Source organism: Cygnus olor, chromosome 2 (genome assembly GCF_009769625.2).
Source record: "Cygnus olor isolate bCygOlo1 chromosome 2, bCygOlo1.pri.v2, whole genome shotgun sequence".
In the NCBI taxonomy this organism is placed as follows: Eukaryota; Metazoa; Chordata; class Aves; order Anseriformes; family Anatidae; genus Cygnus; species Cygnus olor.
The window spans coordinates 68,189,285-68,201,321 of NC_049170.1; positions in this window are offsets into that span (position 1 = coordinate 68,189,285).

Sequence of the window (12,037 nt, forward strand, 5' to 3'; positions counted from 1 at the left end):
GCTCCTTGTAGAAGAAAGAGCCTGGTCATGCACATACACTGCTGGTAGTTACACAACCTGCACCTTGGAGAAACAGCATCAAAGCCAAGTAATATCGAGTCCAGCATTTGCTACTGATAAACACTTGAAAGGTAACCAGTCCTGAGAACTTTACTCCATTAGAGTGCAAAAAAATACGTATCTTATTTCTGACACTCTTTGCTGAATACAAAACGGTGGGAGTGAAAAATCCTCACAGTATCAATACAGAAAAGAATGACTATTTCACAGCACCACATAAATATACAATGAGTGAAGTTTCTCTGTTGATATGATTTCAAAGAGTGGTCATCCAGCTGTATGAACACTCATTTGCACACACACATACATCAAAGGACTCTCACAATTGTTGGCAATTTTTGCAATACCTGCCTACCCCAAAACCTTCTCCTGAGTTGGTGTCATAACCCATTGCCAGGAAAACTGCTTAGATGCCATGTATTTCCAACAGGTGAGATCAAACGGAACCAAGCTGGAAAAACGGAGATTTCTCCATCTACCCATTCACACAACTGCTTCTATATGCAGAAGAAACAGAAAACCAAATATACCAGATAAACTCAGCTTCTCACAATCACCAGCCACCCACCTATTGTTGAGAGAAATCAGAAAAAAAAAAAAAAAAGCTCCCTCTGATTGTGCACAAGAGAAATGCTGGAGATTATGTACTCCTAATGTAAGGATGTGCCTGCTGATGCTTGTTTTTCCCTTCTCTGTCCAGCTTCTTAACTATTCCCAGATGCAGGAAACCAGTGATTATTGATTTCCAGTCTATATTTCAGGCTCTGATTATTCAGTGAGGTCTCAGAGGGTAACTAAAGTAATGATTTGTTGCTGTTCAACAGCTGGAAAAATTCTTAGCTGCCAGCCCAACCTTGCCTAGTTTGTTCTGCCAATGTGATTTAGTACCTTGTAGGTGCGCATCTGGAAGTTGTGGCACAGGCATGCATTTTCCTGTTTGTGGCCCTCTAGAGTTCAGCCTCTCCTCTACAGTACCAAAAGTCTTCAATTCCCATTCATATTAACAGGAGTTGGGGGACACTGAATACTCAAGAGAGGTTCCTGGCACAAAGAGAAGGTCTTTCTTGTGACAAAGAAAGACACAAACATGGTACTGGTGAGTTGAAAGCTTCTTCTGTCTCCTTCTTGAGAGAAAGTACTCTTTTTTATGCCACTCCTTTCATTTCATTTCAAACTGCAGCCATATTTTTTCAGATTAATGTGTCTTCACCTGCATTCAACTCACATCATTTCAATATTCAATGTTTTTTTTAGATCCTTATCCTTGAAGTCAGTAGAGGCCCATTCAAAAGCCTGAGGTATCCTTGTTATTAAATGTGGCTCTACAGATGAGCACTGGCATCCAATAGGTCTTCTCAGGAAAACTGCTATTACACATGCATCATATTAGGATTAAAAATAATAAAAAATAAATAAAACCTCCTTAGTCAGAAGCTTATCTAGGCTTGAATTAATAGCCCGCACATTCAACTTCCTGTTTGTTCTGTGTGCCCTTGCTGCAAATGTTCCCAATCTCACGCTGTTTCTGTAATTGTGTTGAAAAAGGCCATCAGATTCAGAGCACTGTTTCCCATATTTCTGAATTACATTTATAGACGAAGGTACTCCAGGGTACAGTGCACGCTTATCTTTCTGCACTTTAAAACATGGCAGGAGTACCACAGTTCTGAACTAAAGATGCATTAGCAGAGTCATGCAGTGACAAATTGCATAACACCTGCTTTTACTAGGCTTAGCTCCAGTCTGCTATTAGTCCCTCACTTTCACGAGCATTCTATTTTACATGTGAAAGAATAAAATAAAACTTGGTCAAGGTGGAATTGTAAATAAATGCCAGTACATTAAGTTGAAAAAGCTTCAGGGAATGTCAGTGTTGACAACCAGGAAGGTCCAAAAGCCTAAAAACGCAAAATTTACACAAACAAGACCAGTGATGCTGTATGATACATGGCCTGTATCATTCCACACAACACCATGGGACAGAGGTTTGCATCCTTCACAAAGATCAGGATACTGAACCACAAAGCCCAAGCCCCATCCATTTACAACACAGCACAGGCAGCCAAACCAACTGATGTTTTCACTGCACAAATGTGACGCACGTGGGTACATGGTTTCTGTGCTTCTGAGCCACGGGAAATCAGGCTGTAATGTAGGTTGGTGTGGCATACATACCCATGCTAACATGAGGCTGAGGCAGCTAGATTAGGTAATGTGGCGGGAGCAGGACTGTCCCTGTTCTCTGAGGCACTGATTGTCCATGTTATTCAAACACCTCCTCTCTTAAACCATCTGCAGGTCTTAATTAACTGAGAGAGCCCTGCTGCATTGCTCGGCATTGCTGCTGTTTCTGTGACTGAAGCGAGGTGGGGTCTCCTTCAGAGATGGTGCCAGGTCCAGTGGGAGAGACAAGGGATGATCTCAGGAAAGCAAAAGTCCATTTCCAACCCTTACACAGATCCATTTTACAGCACTACACACACTTACAGACACCTCATCTTCCCCTTACCCCAGCTATAAAAAGATGTCTGTAAAGCATCCTCTGATCTTCTGACAAAAGATACCTTAAAGAGGGGATTACAGATCTGAAAACAGGGAGGACAGATGTCTTCCTCTCCACTCTGCTCTGCCTAAGGAGCTCCTCTGCCTCAGCACATAGCCAACTGCTGCTGGCTGCAGTAACACTGTTAGGCAAGGAGGACGGGATAGCACTGGGAGCAAGGCAATGGCCTGGAACCCAAAGAAGGTGGTTTTAGCTCCAAGCTCGCTGCAGGTTTCTTACTGGCTTTGACTTAGCCATTTAATCTTTCTGCACTTCAGTTATCCCATTAGAAGAATCATGAGATAACTCTTTTAACATGCATGGGTGTTGTAGGTACATTTAAGTCGCTGAAGAGCTCTTATACTAAGATGATTTAGGCTATAAAAGTACGTAAGTGTATTAGGAATTCTGTAGCTAGCTGAGTCCTATTTCATATATGGCATACGGAGTTCTTAATCCACAGATAAATTCATTTCAATCCCCAAATCTCGTCAATGGCACTGGTTTCCTTCACGATCAACACACACTCACAAATCTATCTATCCCAAGCCATCTGGATATTACTGGATTAAGAGAAGCCAAAAAAGAGCGGAAATTAAATAAAAATAATGAATAAATAAAAATACTTGATTTTAACTATTCATAATTCACCAGTATTTCAGCTGGTGTATTTAAACTTCCCAGAAACTGATCGTTGCATAAATTCTCACATGCCAAATGTCAGTAATGACAACCTAGTTAGTTCAGAGGCCAGGGTATGGAAACTGTACTTTAAAAGAGTAAAGTTAGCTTCAAACTGAACTATGAACAGAAGAAACCTTTAGTAATGCACAAACTAAGCATGTGGTTTTTTACTGCAGTACATCTCAGTTTCACAAAAGCAGCAAAGATCTTGAGGAATGCATAGTCTGGAGCAAAGGGGATATAAATTACAGGAATATAACTAGCAAAAACACTGAAGTAAAGAACCACATCATGTTAGATATGAAGTGTCCTGTCATAGATCAAACTTCAGGCTGAATACAGTGAACTTACTGAAATGAGTATATCACTCTTGTAGTATGACTAATGCAATCATCTTGTTCATGTGACCTGATGAGAGCTTTCTGCATGTGAGATTTAAGGTGAGAATTTAATAAAATCATTGAGCTAGAGCTAATGTCATCTGGTACTTTAAATTTTTAAGATGGGAAGTTATTAACAGATAAAAACCTTTTGTTGAGTTCGGTTAGTGATTCAAAAAGGTAAATTTGCTGAAATGGCATGACTGAAATGAAAGGTAGTGTTAACATTCATTCTTTTGCAATAAATAATGAGTTTAGAAGCTCAGGAAGGCTGATGCATAGAGCCCTAAATAAAGCCAAGCATAGCCTGGGCAGATGCTGTTTCATACTTACTCCTTTACCTCCGTGTTCCAATTTAAACCTCACCAGGAAACAAAATTTAAGTGCTAATAAATAAATAAATAAATAAATAAATAAATAAATAAATCTATTTCACAACTGAGTATTTTTTAGCTAGGCAGTCAACTAAATACCTTTCTAGGCCTTGTAGCTGTTTTCATCCTTTGATGCAGACAAATACCCATGTGGTAAAGGTAGAAAACAATACATCATACTTCATCTGGAAGCCTAAATAACCCTTAACTATGAAGAATAAGAGAATTGGGCTCGTACTTCCTAAATCGTTGTTTCTATTCTAAAGAGTCATGACTTCTAGCCTTCCTGCAACCTGAATTTGATGGCAAGGCATCATTAGAATATAAGAGGAAATAAATTGTCTTTTTAAAGAGGATGAAATAGCACCACCATTAGTATTTTTAAAATGGGCAAGGATTTTTTTAAATGAATGATTGAGTTGTCCTGCAAGGAGACATTTAGGCCTGCACAGAGTGCCAATAGCAAAAGCAAAGAAAATAGAGCCCCTAGAAGCATTAATGACTGAGGGCATGGTTTGGATAACAACACAAAAAAGCAGGGCATGACAGAGATAAAACAATAATGGACTGAGGGCTCTTCTGAAACCTTTCCATCATCTTAATAATCTTTAAGATCTTTCTATAAGTTTTTGAAGTACCTCCACTTTGAATCCTTACAACCAACTTGCAAGAAGGCAGTTTAATAGACAGAAAGAATTGCTGAGACAGATATTGGGAAAAAATTAATTGCAAATTTGCATTATATTAATGCTGATTTTATTTAATAGGTGGATTTCTAGATGAAAGAAATGCAGGTTCTTCAACACGTTTGACACAAAAAAAGCATTTGATGAAATGCCACGTGAGAAAGTATTCATTAAGCAGGAGAAGATAGGGATTAGTGCAAGGAAAGAAGTGGTCTGAGCATAAAAAGGAAGTTCTTGAACGAAACGGAGCTGACTACTGCTGTACTTTAAGAATCATCAGGAACCAGTTATGTCTCTTATTTTCATACAATGACTTCAGTTAAAAACAGGACTGAGCTACAACATTCACTGAAGGACGTCATCTGTAAAGATGAGTATCAGGATATTGTGTGGGAAGAACCTGAGACATCCGAGAACAGGAATAGCAGAAATTGAATCAAATTGCATAGTACAAAAGTGGCAACATCTTGCACTTAGAGACTACTAACAAGAAGTTTTTCTCTAAGCTGAGAACTCATTAGTTGGAGATGACAGAAGAGGAAAAAGGCCTGGGGGTATTCACAGAGGACAGGATGACTAAGCCATGACAGAAAGTGTAAATACAGTCCTTAGTTGTTTTCAGGTAAAATGTTTCTGGTAGAAATAAGGAAGTATCAGCACTATTGTACAGCCCATAAACGCCATGGAGATGCATCTGCAATATACTTCTAGGCAGTGATATTTAAAGTAAAAAAGAAAGATAATTTGAATCTAGAGCAGGTAATTAGGATAATGAAGGAAATTAGCAGCTTTCTTCCCAACGATGAGAACAACAGCGAAACGAAGGATTTAAGGAGATATGAATGCTGTCCACAAATAGCAGAGAATAAATGCCTACTAGCGCAAATTATGACTTATGCTAAATGACAGTATGGGCACAAAAAAACATCGATTTGTCATGATCAGAGATTGAGATGGAGATCAGAAGAGGAGAGAGGCAGAAGAACCACCTTACATGAAAATGTTAACAAGAAACTAAATAGGAAGAACTCCTAGTTTTAAAGTGCAGCATGATCCCCTTCCTGAAATGATATTATGACTTAAGAGCCTGAAAAACAGTGGACTTGACTCAGCCCTGAAGGTCCCTTCCAGTCCCATTTCTCTGTGTACTGCTTTAAAAAAGAAAAAAGAAAAAATCCATCCCACTCCTCCATCCCCCATTTGCAGTCCCAGCTCAAATAATAGTAGTTCAGTTTCGCTGCATTTCTGAAATCTATTGGTGTTTAAGAACTCTAAAGGATTTTGCTTTTCCTTTGCACATAGCCCTTCCAGTCCTTCTGTCTGAACCACCAGTTGAAATATAAATAATGATACGAGTACTTAAAGCAACCTGATAAAGTCCTAGTATAAATCAAACAGCTGGAATAGAGACCAATCCAGCTAAAAATATGCCCAGTACCAGAAAATGAAGCACCACAGGTAGAATGGATTTTGGCTTTTAGAGGTTTTTCTGTTTTTTGTTGCTTGTTTTAAAGGTAGAAACTTGTTGCAACAACGAATTAGTCCATCCACAAAGCAGCAATGTACCACCTGCTCCTATCAATACTACAAAGATGTATCTTAAAACAACTTTTGTGACGCTACATGTACTGAATCTTCTCATGTATTAGTATTTAAATGGATAATGGCTAAAGAACTGTTTATGAATGACTTGGAAGATGTTGTGAGAAGAGTTTTATGTTTTAGGAAACCTCTGATGCAGAGGTATTCAGTCTAATATTATTTTTTGTAATAACTACCTAGTTTTCCTCTCCTGGCAATACTTCACAATACAGCAGAAGGCTTATTTTTCAGTCCGACATGGTCATGACGGCATTTGATATTACAAATTGCTCACTCAGATGAATAATGAAATACATGCAAGTAAAATGGATTCCTGGGTACTGTGATTCACTAGGCTACACGTTCTTTTTTGTGGTTTCCTGATACTTCTTCATACTACACTTTCTTTGCCTTATCCCTCTCATTTTGCACTGCAAAGCATCTTCCATTTGCAATCATTTTGGTTAATATTTTACTGTGTACTAATTATCCACAAAATTTGTTATGCTTTTACACAGCTTTGCAGGCTGCTCTTTTTTTTTTTTTTTGTATTCTTTTCTCCTATATTTTATAAGCCTTTGCCCAGACCAAAGATGTCTAGGTTAAACAGTCATCATTCTCATACTGCTGACTATATCTCATTACTATTGCTCCATTCATCTTGGTTGGTTTTGATTCCTTTCTGTTTTAAATCTGGCTGATTTTTTTATGTTGGTTCATTATGACTGTGTCCACTTAAGATCTTTATTTTCTATAAAAAATCCACTGGAGTCAATAACCAGAGTGTTATCAAGAAGAGGATATAAGGAACCTCAAGGCCAAAAAGATGTGTCTAACTTGCACCCTCAGAGAGACATAAACAAGAAATTGTGAAACTGTGTGAACAAGGAGTGAGGGGATGGCATTTTAAGTGACCTTGTGGAATCCTTCCTTCAGTCTCTACCCCTGCAGATATAAAAACACTCATCTAGCAACGAGAACTGTGCATTTGCTTTGTTTTTCTATCAGACTGAAACTCCCACTTAAATGCAGAAGGGCAAATTCTCACGTTCCTCCAGAATTTCAGCCCAGTCCCAGGACTCCAGCTGAGCAGAGTTTTACCAGACCATGTCTCCCCAAAGAAGTCAGGCTTAACAACCTGTTTTTAAACCTGGACCTGCTGAGCAGGCTACTGCTCACCGACCGTGGCTACAGTCATGGGGAGTCAACCTCTAACATGGTTCAAAGGGCAGCCTGTCCACTGCAGGAGGAACAGGACAAAAAAACACTGGTGTGGTCCCGGTATACAAGAAGAAAATATTTGAAAAAGGATAACAGCCATCTACTGCTAGGTTTCTGGAGTACTGACAGAGGCTTGGCTCAGGGGAAATTACCTGAAACCCTTCTCTTAGCACGCCAAAAAATTAAGCCAAGACAAAAGCTTCCCTTACAGCACATTCAGTTTAGGTCCCAAACCCAGGCTGTGAATGAGGAATGCTCTGTTCATCATAAAGCATCATCATCTTCATCATTTCTGCTGCTCCTCAGCCTCCCTGTTCCTCTGCACGTGTGTTTTGTTCCAGTTTGAATGGAGGAACCCCAAAGACACAGAACAAGGAACAGAAACAGATGACAGAGAAATAAACCTCCTTTGTCAAGTTAACTTGCTGATATGCTCAATAACATAGTTCTTTTTAAAAGTAAAAATGCACACATTATTAATGCAGTTTCCCAGCAGCTGGCCATTCTTTTAAGTTGTCAACCCATTGAGAAAGCAGATATTTAAGTCTTTAACTACCTTTCTGTAGAACTATACTGAGCCCTCAATCAATTGAATTTTCAATAGCTGTTTGATTTCCCAACAGGAATAATTTTATAGGCTAGCTTCCTACTTTCTCTACTCACTACTGAATACAAGATCATTACCATGTTCAGTGTTTTCTGCCATGTATGCAAAGCAAAAATATAGGAGTCCCTACTTCATATATGCAATCCTGTAATATATTGGATACTTCTCTTCTGATCCAGTGATGCGCATATGAATGTCCTTCATTTCAAGGATACTTCCCTCAATTATTGTAGTGCTCTTTAAAAAGCAGGGAATAATTAATGCGCTTAAAGTTGTGTGCTTTCTTAAGCTCTTTGCTACTGTCAGGTGCTCTGCTCAGGCATGCTTAACAGGATGCAAATTTTTGGACCTATGCACTACATTTATGTGGCAAGGTTTTGGTATTGGGGGGCTGCAGGGATGCCCTCTGTAAGCAGGGCCCAGCAGCTGCCCCATGTCAGAACAGAGCCGGCCCCAAAGGGAACCCACCGCTGACCAGAACTGAGCCAGTGAGAAATGTTGTTTGCACCTCTGTGAGAGCAGATTTAAGGGGAAAAAAAAAAAAAAAAAAAAAAAGCTGGGAGAGCGAGGAGTGAGAACCAGCCCTGCAGCCCCCAAGGTCAGCGCAGAAGGAGGGCAGGAGGTGCTCCTGGCACGAAGCATGCAGTCCCCCGGCGGCCTGTGGAGCGGCCCCTGGTGGAGCAGGCTGTCCCCCTGCAGCCCATGGGTCCCACATGGAGCAGATCTCCACACTGCAGCCCATGGAGGAGCCCCCGGTGGAGCAGGAGGATGTGGCCTGGAGGAGGCTGCAGCCCATGGAGAGCCCCCGCAGGAGCAGGCCCCGGGCCGGAGCTGCAGCCCGTGGAGAGGAGCCCACGCAGGAGCAGGGGGTCTGGGGGGAGCTGCCGCCCGTGGGGGACCCATGCTGGAGCAGCTTGCTCCTGACGGATGGACCCCATGGTATGGAGCCATGTGGGAGGAGTTCTTGAAGAGCTGCTGCCTGTGGGCAGCCCCCGCAGGATCAGTTTGGGAAGGACGGCATCCCGTGGAAGGGACCCCACATGGAGCAGGGGCAGAGAGTGACTGTGAAGGAGCACTGGAGATGAAGTGTCAGGGACTGACTGCAGCCCCCATTCCCTGTTCCCCTGTGCCACTCAGGGGGAGGAGGTGGAAGAGGGTGGGTGAGAGGCAGGTAGTTTTAGTTTGCTTGTGGTTTCTTACCGTTCTAGGCAATAAATTACACTAATCTCCCAATCTCTAGTCTGTTCTGCTCATGACAGTAATTGGCAAGCGATCTCCCTGTCCTTACTTGACCCATGAGCCTTTTTTCATCATGTTTTGTCCCCCTGTTCTTTTGAGGAGGGGGAGTGAGAAAGCGGCATGGTGGAGCTGAGCTACCTACTGGTGTGAAACCACCTCAACCTAACAGACTGGAAGTACATCAGCATCAAAAACAAACAAACAAACAAAAAAATAAACACTCATTTTCCTCATTTTCTGTGAATCACGGCAGAAGTTCCTCATTGGTGTTCAAAGTCCATTGTAATCACTGCAGCTACTTAATGATCATATCAACAGAGCCCATATTTTAAAGATGCCTTCTTCATTTGTGAGACACCCAGAACTGGAAATTGGACTCGTGTTACTTACTCTTTTCAGTGATCTTTTCATATAATCTTTACACAGATTTTTGAAAGCTCTTCTAATTAGACCAGGAGCATTTCAAGCCATGCAATGTGTTGCTATGTTCCTGCCGTAGACGCAGAAAGAAATGGCTATCCAGGCTTAAATGTGTGGCTACTGCTGTCTTAAACAGGAAGGATGGTTTCAGTGAGGTTTTAGGCCAGAAATCTGTTTTTCTACTTGTTTTTATAACACAGCAAAATGAGCAGTCATGAGGCAAGCCCATGACAGGTTAGAAATGAGAAATTCTAAGGGCTATTAAACTTTCTAAAAATGTTCCCAGTGGATCAGCATAGACTTACCCAGTGCCTCTATTTCTGTATTTGTGATATAGTGGTAGCATTCAGTGTTCGGTGCTTTATTCAGTGAACTCTTAACAGTTTGGTAGTAACCTTAGCTGACACAAAAACAAGGAAGGACATCACAGCACCGGCACTCCTGAAGCAGGATTTCAGCTTAGTTTGTTCCTATTACATTTTTCATGATAATCATTTTACAGACTCTTGTTTTGTCTTAAGTTTTTTGTTGTTCGTTTTGGTGGTTATGTTACTTTTAAGAGGGGACTGTTTGCTTTTAAGTCAATTGAAAAAAGCAGGCATTGAAAGAGAGAGAAGACAACTTTTTTTCCTCAGTCTGTGCATAAAATCAGAGCAGCCCAAAGCAGTATTAATTTGCCCAACACACAACACAAGCATAAGTAACCAAGTGAGGAAGTAAAACGCAAAAGGTCAGGTTATTCATAGTCAGTCTGCTGAAATCCAGCACAATGCATGAAAATGAGAATGGCCAGGTCATATTTTGCGCGTGTAAAGTTTGGTTTTACACCACAAAATGAGAATTTGAATCCAAAGGAAAGGAATGAGTCCATGCCCAGTAAGAAGATAGAAAATACCTGTACTGGGTAGTAAGAGACACCTTCTAATCATCAGAGCTTTGAATGGACTTTCAGGCAGGACCTGCATCCATAACTTATGCCCTGAATGGCATGTGTAATTGCTGTTGACAATATAAAATTTATTCTAGATTTATACTGGAGTTACTGAGAGCAGAGGTCAGTCTTTCAACATGAAATAGGTCCCCTGAGAGACACTGCAGGGTATCAGAGAGTGACAATTTGCATCATAAGAGCTTCGATGACACTGACATCAGTAAGTGCCCTGTCAGCATTCTGAAAGAAAAGTAGGCACAAAGTATACAGATTTTCATTCAGTGCCTTAAATACTTAGCACTGGAGAAAAAGGTTGAGTCCAGGCATCAAGGAAACCATACAGCTCTGTCTTTCTGTCCCAAGGCCTGCCGTACCATCACCAACCTATAAAAACACCGACATAAGCCCTGATGGGACCAACACCTTTTGCAAGGAGCACTGATGCAAATCCTATCTGTTAAAGCACTCTAATGCACTTTTCACAGATGCTCCAAGATTATTGGAAGGAAACTTGGAGGAGTTTCTCAGCCTCATATCTCTATAGAGACAAAAAATATGCAAAACATTAAACGAATTTGACAGCCTCCTTGAGTTCAAGAAAGGATGGGAAAGAGTAGCAAGAATTAGCATTGCCCTTACAAGTAGCAGCAGCCATCTCCTGCTTTGTTTCAGCACGGAACTTACACCTCTGCAGGAGCACAAAGGAGCCATAAAGCCGCGCTGGCTGCCAAGCCAGAGATTCTCCTTGCACAGGGAGTTCACACACCGCAAAGCCAGAAACACCAACTCCGTGTCATTCGTCCCTCCCTGCGGAGGTGATGGAGGCAAATGTCAGCAGCAGCTCACAACTGCAATTCTCCAGCTGCTGGAGCAGCTGCATGGGGCCAGTGCCAATCTGGAAAATATTAGAATAATCTTAAAGCTGCTTTGAATTATTCCAAGAGCTGAACCAGATGGCTTAACTTTTCACAGCAGACCGCGCTTGCCTCTCTCTGACCTGCTATCAGGATTTCATTCTTCACAGCTCGAATCCTTCCTTGCATGGGGGGGGGAGGGGGGGGGGGGCTGGAGATTACCTGGGGGGGAGATTACCCAGGTGTGCTGCTACCAGCATATTTTCTTTTTTCATGAGTAGATATTTAGTCAGTGACTGACAGTGCTTCAGGCACTTTAACCAACTGCTGCCCTCATTTAGTGCTGAGTCTGCCCAGATCTTTTGCTTCTGCCAATCAAACCTCAAGTTTGCCTTCCAAAGTTTGTCTTGGAGTAAAATCCATATTTTTTTGCCACACTGATTCAGAAAGCCATCTGA